General features: G+C 47.7%; 1 protein-coding gene across 1 annotated transcript in view; it reads right to left on the reverse strand.

Annotated features, from left to right (window-relative positions):
• LOC139405223 (neuronal-specific septin-3-like) overlaps positions 1–12,500 on the reverse strand; it is a 175,053-nt gene that overhangs the window by 71,038 nt on the left and 91,515 nt on the right. The window lies entirely within an intron of this gene.

The following is a 12,500-nucleotide window of genomic DNA, read 5'->3' on the forward strand; positions in this document are numbered from 1 at the left end:
CGATAATAATCTATATAAAGTCCAGTAATTTGTTATGATAATAATCTATATAAAGTCCAGTCATTTGTTACGATAATAATCTATATAAAGTCCAGTAATTTGTTATGATAATAATCTATATAAAGTCCAGTCATTTGTTACGATAATAATCTACAGTATATAAAGTCCAGTCATTTGTTACGATAATAATCTACAGTATATAAAGTCCAGTCATTTGTTATGATAATAATCTATATAAAGTCCAGTCATTTGTTATGATAATAATCTATATAAAGTCCAGTAATTTGTTACGATAATAATCTATATAAAGTCCAGTCATTTGTTACGATAATAATCTACAGTATATAAAGTCCAGTCATTTGTTACGATAATAATCTACAGTATATAAAGTCCAGTCATTTGTTACGATAATAATCTACAGTATATAAAGTCCAGTCATTTGTTATGATAATAATCTATATAAAGTCCAGTCATTTGTTATGATAATAATCTATATAAAGGCCAGTCATTTGTTAAATTAGATGTATGTGGACAGTTATGAATGCCATAGAGGTGTGTCTGTGTTTATCTATAGACATTGTCGTGTTATAGTGTGTTTTACAGCAGCTTCATAAACGAGAGTGGAGGGGCTAAACCCATAGAGGTAGATAGAGGGCTCATGCTACAACAGGCTTTTGGTTCACTGGAGCTGTCTATCCAAGTCTATGGCTAAACATCACTGGGTCACTGGAGCTGTCTATCCAAGTCTATGGCTAAACCTCACTGGGACACTGGAGATGTCTATCCAAGTCTATGGCTAAACCTCACTTGGGCACTGGAGCTGTCTATCCAAGTCTATGGCTAAACCTCACTGGGACACTGGAGATGTCTATCCAAGTCTATGGCTAAACCTCACTTGGGCACTGGAGCTGTCTATCCAAGTCTATGGCTAAACCTCACTGGGACACTGGAGCTGTCTATCCAAGTCTATGGCTAAACCTCACTGTGTTGAACCTGTTGGTTAGGGCAGAGTTCAGGCGTCGGAGGTTAGAGGTCAGGGTTGTTGAGTTCACACTCTGTGTAGCAATACCCAGAGAGATACTATGATACACACACACACACACGCACACACACACACACACACACACACACACACACACACACACACACACACACACACACACACACACACACACACACACACACACACACACACACACACACACACACACATGTCCACACCTCTTAAATGACACAAGCGCACACACACTAGACACACACACACACACACACACACACACTAGACACACACACACACACAGTTTCTCATGCCTCGATCACATCAACAGTGTTATTGCGTTTAGGTACACCAGAAGTTCATTAATTTCCAATGGAACGCTGTGTTTGCCTTGCAGCATCGCGTTGCAGAGGCAGTGCGTTCTCAAATTATATGTGTCCAACCCTCTTCCTGGAGATCTACTGTCCTGTAGGTTTTCAGTCCAACCCTCTTCCTGGAGATCTACTGTCCTGTAGGTTTTCAGTCCAACCCTCTTCCTGGAGATCTACTGTCCTGTAGGTTTTCAGTCCAACCCTCTTCCTGGAGATCTACTGTCCTGTAGGTTTTCAGTCCAACCCTCTTCCTGGAGATCTACTGTCCTGTAGGTTTTCAGTCCAACCCTCTTCCTGGAGATCTACTGTCCTGTAGGTTTTCAGTCCAACCCTCTTCCTGGAGATCTACCGTCCTGTAGGTTTTCAGTCCAACCCTCTTCCTGGAGATCTACTGTCCTGTAGGTTTTCAGTCCAACCCTCTTCCTGGAGATCTACCGTCCTGTAGGTTTTCAGTCCAACCCTCTTCCTGGAGATCTACTGTCCTGTAGGTTTTCAGTCCAACCCTCTTCCTGGCTGTGTGGTGGAGGAGATAGGCTAGGGTAAACAGAATGGCTGTGTGGTGGAGGAGATAGGCTAGGGTAAACAGAATGGCTGTGTGGTGGAGGAGCTAGGCTAGGGTAAACAGAATGGCTGTGTGGTGTGGTGGAGGAGATAGGCTAGGGTAAACAGAATGGCTGTGTGGTGGAGGAGATAGGCTAGGGTAAACAGAATGGCTGTGTGGTGGAGGAGTTAGGCTAGGGTAAACAGAATAGCTGTGTGGTGGAGGAGGTAGGCTAGGGTAAACAGAATGGCTGTGTGGTGTGGTGGAGGAGTAAGGCTAGGGTAAACAGAATGGCTGTGTGGTGGAGGAGGTAGGCTAGGGTAAACAGAATGGCTGTGTGGTGTGGTGGAGGAGTAAGGCTAGGGTAAACAGAATGGCTGTGTGGTGGAGGAGATAGGCTAGGCTAAACAGAATGGCTGTGTGGTGTTGTTGAGGAGGTAGGCTAGGCTAAACAGAATGGCTGTGTGGTGTGGTGGAGGAGATAGGCTAGGGTAAACAGAGTGGCTGTGTGGTGGAGGAGATAGGCTAGGGTAAACAGAATGGCTGTGTGGTGTGGTGGAGGAGATAGGCTAGGGTAAACATAATGGCTGTGTGGTGGAGGAGATAGGCTAGGGTAAACATAATGGCTGTGTGGTGTGGTGGAGGAGATAGGCTAGGGTAAACAGAATGGCTGTGTGGTGGAGGAGGTAGGCTAGGGTAAACAGAATGGCTGTGTGGTGTGGTGGAGGAGTTAGGCTAGGGTAAACAGAATGGCTGTGAGGTGGAGGAGTTAGGCTAGGGTAAACAGAATGGCTGTGTGGTGGAGGAGGTAGGCTAGGGTAAACAGAATGGCTGTGTGGTGGAGGAGCTAGGCTAGGGTAAACAGAATGGCTGTGTGGTGTGGTGGAGGAGATAGGCTAGGGTAAACAGGATGGCTGTGTGGTGGAGGAGTTAGGCTAGGGTAAACAGAATGGCTGTGTGGTGGAGGAGATAGGCTAGGGTAAACAGAATGGCTGTGTGGTGTGGTGGAGGAGATAGGCTAGGGTAAACAGAATGGCTGTGTGGTGGAGGAGATAGGCTAGGGTAAACAGAATGGCTGTGTGGTGTGGTGGAGGAGATAGGCTAGGGTAAACAGAATGGCTGTGTGGTGGAGGAGATAGGCTAGGGTAAACAGAATGGCTGTGTGGTGGAGGAGATAGGCTAGGGTAAACAGAATGGCTGTGTGGTGTGGTGGAGGAGTTAGGCTAGGGTAAACAGAATAACTGTGTGGTGGAGGAGATAGGCTAGGGTAAACAGAATGGCTGTGTGGTGTGGTAGAGGAGATAGGCTAGGGTAAACAGAATGACTGTGTGGTGGAGGAGATAGGCTAGGGTAAACAGAATGGCTGTGTAGTGGAGGAGTTAGGCTAGGGTAAACAGAATGGCTGTGTGGTGGAGGAGATAGGCTAGGGTAAACATAATGGCTGTGTTGTGTGGTGGAGGAGTTAGGCTAGGGTAAACAGAATGACTGTGTGGTGGAGGAGATAGGCTAGGGTAAACAGAATGTTTGTGTGGTGTGGTAGAGGAGATAGGCTAGGATAAACAGAATGGCTGTGTGGTGAAGGAGTTAGGCTAGGGTAAACAGAATGGCTGTGTGGTGGAGGAGATAGGCTAGGGTAAACAGAATGGCTGTGTGGTGGAGGAGATAGGCTAGGGTAAACAGAATGGCTGTGTGGTGGAGGAGTTAGGCTAGGGTAAACAGAATGGCTGTGTGGTGGAGGAGTTAGGCTAGGGTAAACAGAATGACTGTGTGGTGGAGGAGATAGGCTAGGGTAAACAGAATGGCTGTGTGGTGGAGGAGTTAGGCTAGGGTAAACAGAATGACTGTGCGGTGGAGGAGATAGGCTAGGGTAAACAGAATGACTGTGTGGTGGAGGAGATAGGCTAGGGTAAACAGAATGGCTGTGTGGTGGAGGAGATAGGCTAGGGTAAACAGAATGGCTGTGTGGTGTGGTAGAGGAGTTAGGCTAGGGTAAACAGAATGACTGTGTGGTGGAGGAGATAGGCTAGGGTAAACAGAATGGCTGTGTGGTGTGGTAGAGGAGATAGGCTAGGGTAAACAGAATGACTGTGTGGTGGAGGAGATAGGCTAGGGTAAACAGAATGGCTGTGTAGTGGAGGAGTTAGGCTAGGGTAAACAGAATGGCTGTGTGGTGGAGGAGATAGGCTAGGGTAAACAGAATGGCTGTGTGGTGGAGGAGATAGGCTAGGGTAAACAGAATGACTGTGCGGTGGAGGAGATAGGCTAGGGTAAACAGAATGACTGTGTGGTGGAGGAGATAGGCTAGGGTAAACAGAATGGCTGTGTGTGGAGGAGATAGGCTAGGGTAAACAGAATGGCTGTGTGGTGTGGTAGAGGAGTTAGGCTAGGGTAAACAGAATGACTGTGTGGTGGAGGAGATAGGCTAGGGTAAACAGAATGGCTGTGTGGTGTGGTAGAGGAGATAGGCTAGGGTAAACAGAATGACTGTGTGGTGGAGGAGATAGGCTAGGGTAAACAGAATGGCTGTGTAGTGGAGGAGTTAGGCTAGGGTAAACAGAATGGCTGTGTGGTGGAGGAGATAGGCTAGGGTAAACAGAATGGCTGTGTGGTGGAGGAGATAGGCTAGGGTAAACATAATGGCTGTGTGGTGTGGTGGAGGAGTTAGGCTAGGGTAAACAGAATGACTGTGTGGTGGAGGAGATAGGATAGGGTAAACAGAATGGCTGTGTGGTGTGGTAGAGGAGATAGGCTAGGGTAAACAGAATGGCTGTGTGGTGGAGGAGTTAGGCTAGGGTAAACAGAATGGCTGTGTGGTGGAGGAGATAGGCTAGGGTAAACAGAATGGCTGTGTGGTGGAGGAGATAGGCTAGGGTAAACAGAATAGCTGTGTGGTGGAGGAGTTAGGCTAGGGTAAACAGAATGGCTGTGTGGTGGAGGAGTTAGGCTAGGGTAAACAGAATGGCTGTGTGGTGGAGGAGATAGGCTAGGGTAAACAGAATGGCTGTGTGGTGGAGGAGTTAGGCTAGGGTAAACAGAATGACTGTGTGGTGGAGGAGATAGGCTAGGGTAAACAGAATGACTGTGTGGTGGAGGAGATAGGCTAGGGTAAACATAATGGCTGTGTGGTGTGGTGGAGGAGTTAGGGTAAACAGAATGACTGTGTGGTGGAGGAGATAGGATAGGGTAAACAGAATGGCTGTGTGGTGTGGTAGAGGAGATAGGCTAGGGTAAACAGAATGGCTGTGTGGTGGAGGAGTTAGGCTAGGGTAAACAGAATGGCTGTGTGGTGGAGGAGATAGGCTAGGGTAAACAGAATGGCTGTGTGGTGGAGGAGATAGGCTAGGGTAAACAGAATAGCTGTGTGGTGGAGGAGTTAGGCTAGGGTAAACAGAATGGCTGTGTGGTGGAGGAGTTAGGCTAGGGTAAACAGAATGGCTGTGTGGTGGAGGAGATAGGCTAGGGTAAACAGAATGGCTGTGTGGTGGAGGAGTTAGGCTAGGGTAAACAGAATGACTGTGTGGTGGAGGAGATAGGCTAGGGTAAACAGAATGACTGTGTGGTGGAGGAGATAGGCTAGGGTAAACAGAATGGCTGTGTGGTGGAGGAGATAGGCTAGGGTAAACAGAATGGCTGTGTGGTGGAGGAGGTAGGCTAGGGTAAACAGAATGGCTGTGAGGTGGAGGAGATAGGCTAGGGTAAACAGAATGGCTGTGAGGTGGAGGAGGTAGGCTAGGGTAAACAGAATGGCTGTGAGGTGGAGGAGATAGGCTAGGGTAAACAGAATGGCTGTGTGGTGGAGGAGTTAGGCTAGGGTAAACAGAATGGCTGTGTGGTGGAGGAGATAGGCTAGGGTAAACAGAATGGCTGTGTGGTGGAGGAGTTAGGCTAGGGTAAACAGAATGACTGTGCGGTGGAGGAGATAGGCTAGGGTAAACAGAATGACTGTGTGGTGTGGTAGAGGAGTTAGGCTAGGGTAAACAGAATGACTGTGTGGTGGAGGAGATAGGCTAGGGTAAACAGAATGGCTGTGTGGTGTGGTAGAGGAGATAGGCTAGGGTAAACAGAATGACTGTGTGGTGGAGGAGATAGGCTAGGGTAAACAGAATGGCTGTGTAGTGGAGGAGTTAGGCTAGGGTAAACAGAATGGCTGTGTGGTGGAGGAGATAGGCTAGGGTAAACAGAATGGCTGTGTGGTGGAGGAGATAGGCTAGGGTAAACAGAATGACTGTGCGGTGGAGGAGATAGGCTAGGGTAAACAGAATGACTGTGTGGTGGAGGAGATAGGCTAGGGTAAACAGAATGGCTGTGTGTGGAGGAGATAGGCTAGGGTAAACAGAATGGCTGTGTGGTGTGGTAGAGGAGTTAGGCTAGGGTAAACAGAATGACTGTGTGGTGGAGGAGATAGGCTAGGGTAAACAGAATGGCTGTGTGGTGTGGTAGAGGAGATAGGCTAGGGTAAACAGAATGACTGTGTGGTGGAGGAGATAGGCTAGGGTAAACAGAATGGCTGTGTAGTGGAGGAGTTAGGCTAGGGTAAACAGAATGGCTGTGTGGTGGAGGAGATAGGCTAGGGTAAACAGAATGGCTGTGTGGTGGAGGAGATAGGCTAGGGTAAACATAATGGCTGTGTGGTGTGGTGGAGGAGTTAGGCTAGGGTAAACAGAATGACTGTGTGGTGGAGGAGATAGGATAGGGTAAACAGAATGGCTGTGTGGTGTGGTAGAGGAGATAGGCTAGGGTAAACAGAATGGCTGTGTGGTGGAGGAGTTAGGCTAGGGTAAACAGAATGGCTGTGTGGTGGAGGAGATAGGCTAGGGTAAACAGAATGGCTGTGTGGTGGAGGAGATAGGCTAGGGTAAACAGAATAGCTGTGTGGTGGAGGAGTTAGGCTAGGGTAAACAGAATGGCTGTGTGGTGGAGGAGTTAGGCTAGGGTAAACAGAATGGCTGTGTGGTGGAGGAGATAGGCTAGGGTAAACAGAATGGCTGTGTGGTGGAGGAGTTAGGCTAGGGTAAACAGAATGACTGTGTGGTGGAGGAGATAGGCTAGGGTAAACAGAATGACTGTGTGGTGGAGGAGATAGGCTAGGGTAAACATAATGGCTGTGTGGTGTGGTGGAGGAGTTAGGGTAAACAGAATGACTGTGTGGTGGAGGAGATAGGATAGGGTAAACAGAATGGCTGTGTGGTGTGGTAGAGGAGATAGGCTAGGGTAAACAGAATGGCTGTGTGGTGGAGGAGTTAGGCTAGGGTAAACAGAATGGCTGTGTGGTGGAGGAGATAGGCTAGGGTAAACAGAATGGCTGTGTGGTGGAGGAGATAGGCTAGGGTAAACAGAATAGCTGTGTGGTGGAGGAGTTAGGCTAGGGTAAACAGAATGGCTGTGTGGTGGAGGAGTTAGGCTAGGGTAAACAGAATGGCTGTGTGGTGGAGGAGATAGGCTAGGGTAAACAGAATGGCTGTGTGGTGGAGGAGTTAGGCTAGGGTAAACAGAATGACTGTGTGGTGGAGGAGATAGGCTAGGGTAAACAGAATGACTGTGTGGTGGAGGAGATAGGCTAGGGTAAACAGAATGGCTGTGTGGTGGAGGAGATAGGCTAGGGTAAACAGAATGGCTGTGTGGTGGAGGAGGTAGGCTAGGGTAAACAGAATGGCTGTGAGGTGGAGGAGATAGGCTAGGGTAAACAGAATGGCTGTGAGGTGGAGGAGGTAGGCTAGGGTAAACAGAATGGCTGTGAGGTGGAGGAGATAGGCTAGGGTAAACAGAATGGCTGTGTGGTGGAGGAGTTAGGCTAGGGTAAACAGAATGGCTGTGTGGTGGAGGAGATAGGCTAGGGTAAACAGAATGGCTGTGTGGTGGAGGAGATAGGCTAGGGTAAACAGAATGGCTGTGTGGTGGAGGAGATAGGCTAGGGTAAACAGAATGGCTGTGTGGTGGAGGAGATAGGCTAGGGTAAACAGAATGGCTGTGTGGTGGAGGAGATAGGCTAGGGTAAACAGAATGGCTGTGTGGTGGAGGAGTAAGGCTAGGGTAAACAGGATGGCTGTGTGGTGGAGGAGATAGGCTAGGGTAAACAGGATGGCTGTGTGGTGTGGTGGAGGAGTTAGGCTAGGGTAAACAGAATGGCTGTGTTATCAGTGATGTTGACACACTGAGGATGGACACACACACACCCAAACACAAACACACCCCCACACACACACACACCCACACCCAAACACACACACAAGTCAGTTAAGAACAAATTCTTTACAGTGACGGAGTAACCCGGCCAAACCTGGACAACGCTGGGCATCTCTCTCTCTATCCGTCACTCTTTGTCTCTCTCTCCAGAGATCCCCTCCCTCCCTCCCTCCCACTCTGCCTCCCTCCCTCCCTCCCCCCTCCCTCTGCCTCCCTCCCTCCCTCCCTCCCTCCCACTCTCCCTCCCTCCCTCCCTCCCTCCCTCCCTCCCTACCCCCTCCCTCCCTCCCTCCCTCCCTCCCTCCCTCCCTCCCTCCCTCCCTCCCTCCCTCCCTCCCTCCCTCCTCCCTCCCTCCCTCCCCCCTCCCTCCCTTCCTCCCTCCCTCCCTCCCTCCCTCCCTCCCTCCCTCCCCTGGTCCATGTCTAATAGTGTTATACCTCTAGTTCTGGTCCATGTCTAATAGTGTAATACCTCTAGTTCTGGTCCATGTCTCTAAGTGTAATACCTCTAGTTCTGGTCCATGTCTCTAAGTGTAATACCTCTAGTTCTGGTCCATGTCTAATAGTGTAATACCTCTAGTTCTGGTCCATGTCTAATAGTGTAATACCTCTAGTTCTGGTCCACGTCTAATAGTATAATACCTCTAGTTCTGGTCCATGTCTCTAAGTGTTATACCTCTAGTTCTGGTCCATGTCTCTAAGTGTTATACCTCTAGTTCTGGTCCATGTCTCTAAGTGTTATACCTCTAGTTCTGGTCCATGTCTCTAAGTGTTATACCTCTAGTTCTGGTCCATGTCTCTAAGTGTTATACCTCTAGTTCTGGTCCATGTCTCTAAGTGTTATACCTCTAGTTCTGGTCCATGTCTCTAAGTGAGTGTAGTTCTGACACTGTTCTGCTAGGATGAAGAACTCTTTAAAAAGATTCCCATGCTTCCAAACAAGCTCTTTTTTTGTTAAATGAGAGACCTGAGACAAACAAGCTATTTCCCTCTGTCAGCCGGTAAACTATGACTGTTTCAGCCTCTAGTCTGTTCTCGTTCTACAACAACATCTGTCAGCCAGAAGTAAACTATGACTGTTTCAGCCTCTAGTTTCTTCTCTTTCTACAACAACATCTGTCAGTCTAGTTAAATAGTCTGTTACGTACTGTTGCACACTCATACACTACATGACCATAAGTATGTGGACACCTGGTCGTCAAAAACATCTCAATCCAAAATCACGAGTTGGTCCCCCCTGCAATAACAGCCTCCACTCTTCTGGGAAGGCTTTCCACTAGATGCTGGAACATTGCTGCTATAACAGCCTCCACTCTTCTGGGAAGGCTTTCCACTAGATGTAGGAACATTGCTGCTATAACAGCCTCCACTCCTCTGGGAAGGCTTTCCACTAGATGTTGGAACATTGCTGCTATAACAGCCTCCACTCCTCTGGGAAGGCTTTCCACTAGATGTAGGAACATTGCTGCTATAACAGTCTCCAATCCTCTGGGAAGGCTTTCCACTAGATGCTGGAACATTGCTGCTATAACAGCCTCCACTCTTCTGGGAAGTGTTTCCACTAGATGTTGGAACATTGCTGCAGGGGCTTGTTTCCATTCAGCCAAAAGAGCATTAGTGAGGTCGGGGACTGATGTAGGGTGATTAGGCCTGGCTCGCAGTCGGCCAGTTCTCCTGGTATCTATCAAACCCAGATTTGATCCGTCAGAATACCAGATGGTGAAGCGCGACTCATCACTCCAGAGAACCCGTTTCCACAGCCGTTACACCACTTCCAGTCGACGCTTGGCATTGCGCATGGTGATCTTAGGCTTGTGTGCGGCTGCTCGGCCATAGAAACCCATTTCATGAAGCTCCGCGACGAACAGCTATTGTGCTGATGTTGCTTCCAGAGCCAGTGTGAAACTCTGTAGTGATGTGTTGCAACCGAGGACAGATGATTTTTACGACCTACGACCCTTCAGCACTCGGCGGTCCCGCTCTGTGAGCTCGTGTGGCCTACCACTTTGCGGCTGAGCCGTTGTTGCTCCTAGTATTCGTTGAGCTTTGATTTGATTTGTGTGGCCTACCACGTCGCGGCTGAGCCGTTGTTGCTCCTATTGGTTTCCACTTCACAATAACAGCACTTACAGTTGACCAGAGCAGCTCTAGCAGGGCAGTAGTTTGACCAACTGACTTGTTGTCAAGGTGGCATCGTATGACGGTGCCACGTTGAAAGTCACTGAGCTCTTCAGTACGGGCCATTCTCCTGCCAATGTTTGTCTATGGAGATTGCATTATCGGTGTGCCTGATTTTATACACCTGTCAGCAACGGGTGTGGCTGAAATAGCATATTTCATATCAATCTGTATAGGTAATAGGTAATAATCTGATATAGGTAATATCTGTCTGTTCTAATATATAATATCGTTGTTCTAATATGTAATATCTATCTGTTCTAATATATAATATCTATCTGTTCTAATATATAATATCTATCTGTTCTAATATATAATATCTATCTGTTCTAATATATAATATATATCTGTTCTAATATCTATCTGTAATATCTATCTGTTCTAATATGTAATATCTATCTGTTCTAATATATAATATCTATCTGTTCTAATATATAATATCTATCTGTTCTAATATATAATATATATCTGTTCTAATATATAATATCTATCTGTTCTAATATCTATCTGTAATATCTATCTGTTCTAATATGTAATATCTATCTGTTCTAATATATAATATCTATCTGTTCTAATATATAATATCTATCTGTTCATATATTAAGTCTATCTGTTCTAATATGTAATATCTATCTGTTCTAATATGTAATATCTATCTGTTTACAGGTTCCCAGGTCAAGCTGTTTGGTGCTGTGTGGTCAGACGTATCAATTACTGATGTGTCGTTACATTCAGCTCTGTGTTGCCCCAAGGACTCTCTCTCTCTAACTCTCTCTCTCTCTCTCTCTCTCTCTCTCTTTCTCTCTCTGTCTCTCTCTGTCTCTCTCTCTCTCTCTCTCTCGCTCTCTCTCTCTCTCTCTTTCTCTCTCTGTCTGTCTCTCTCTCTCTCTCTCTCTCTCTCTCTCTCTCTCTTGGAGGAGATAGGCTAGGGTAAACAGAATGGCTGTGTAGTGGAGGAGTTAGGCTAGGGTAAACAGAATGGCTGTGTGGTGGAGGAGATAGGCTAGGGTAAACAGAATGGCTGTGTGGTGGAGGAGATAGGCTAGGGTAAACAGAATGACTGTGCGGTGGAGGAGATAGGCTAGGGTAAACAGAATGACTGTGTGGTGGAGGAGATAGGCTAGGGTAAACAGAATGGCTGTGTGGTGGAGGAGATAGGCTAGGGTAAACAGAATGGCTGTGTGGTGTGGTAGAGGAGTTAGGCTAGGGTAAACAGAATGACTGTGTGGTGGAGGAGATAGGCTAGGGTAAACAGAATGGCTGTGTGGTGTGGTAGAGGAGATAGGCTAGGGTAAACAGAATGACTGTGTGGTGGAGGAGATAGGCTAGGGTAAACAGAATGGCTGTGTAGTGGAGGAGTTAGGCTAGGGTAAACAGAATGGCTGTGTGGTGGAGGAGATAGGCTAGGGTAAACAGAATGGCTGTGTGGTGGAGGAGATAGGCTAGGGTAAACATAATGGCTGTGTGGTGTGGTGGAGGAGTTAGGCTAGGGTAAACAGAATGACTGTGTGGTGGAGGAGATAGGATAGGGTAAACAGAATGGCTGTGTGGTGTGGTAGAGGAGATAGGCTAGGGTAAACAGAATGGCTGTGTGGTGGAGGAGTTAGGCTAGGGTAAACAGAATGGCTGTGTGGTGGAGGAGATAGGCTAGGGTAAACAGAATGGCTGTGTGGTGGAGGAGATAGGCTAGGGTAAACAGAATAGCTGTGTGGTGGAGGAGTTAGGCTAGGGTAAACAGAATGGCTGTGTGGTGGAGGAGTTAGGCTAGGGTAAACAGAATGGCTGTGTGGTGGAGGAGATAGGCTAGGGTAAACAGAATGGCTGTGTGGTGGAGGAGTTAGGCTAGGGTAAACAGAATGACTGTGTGGTGGAGGAGATAGGCTAGGGTAAACAGAATGACTGTGTGGTGGAGGAGATAGGCTAGGGTAAACAGAATGGCTGTGTGGTGGAGGAGATAGGCTAGGGTAAACAGAATGGCTGTGTGGTGGAGGAGGTAGGCTAGGGTAAACAGAATGGCTGTGAGGTGGAGGAGATAGGCTAGGGTAAACAGAATGGCTGTGAGGTGGAGGAGGTAGGCTAGGGTAAACAGAATGGCTGTGAGGTGGAGGAGATAGGCTAGGGTAAACAGAATGGCTGTGTGGTGGAGGAGTTAGGCTAGGGTAAACAGAATGGCTGTGTGGTGGAGGAGATAGGCTAGGGTAAACAGAATGGCTGTGTGGTGGAGGAGATA

Source organism: Oncorhynchus clarkii, unplaced genomic scaffold (assembly GCF_045791955.1).
Source record: "Oncorhynchus clarkii lewisi isolate Uvic-CL-2024 unplaced genomic scaffold, UVic_Ocla_1.0 unplaced_contig_3130_pilon_pilon, whole genome shotgun sequence".
NCBI lineage: Eukaryota > Metazoa > Chordata > Actinopteri > Salmoniformes > Salmonidae > Oncorhynchus > Oncorhynchus clarkii.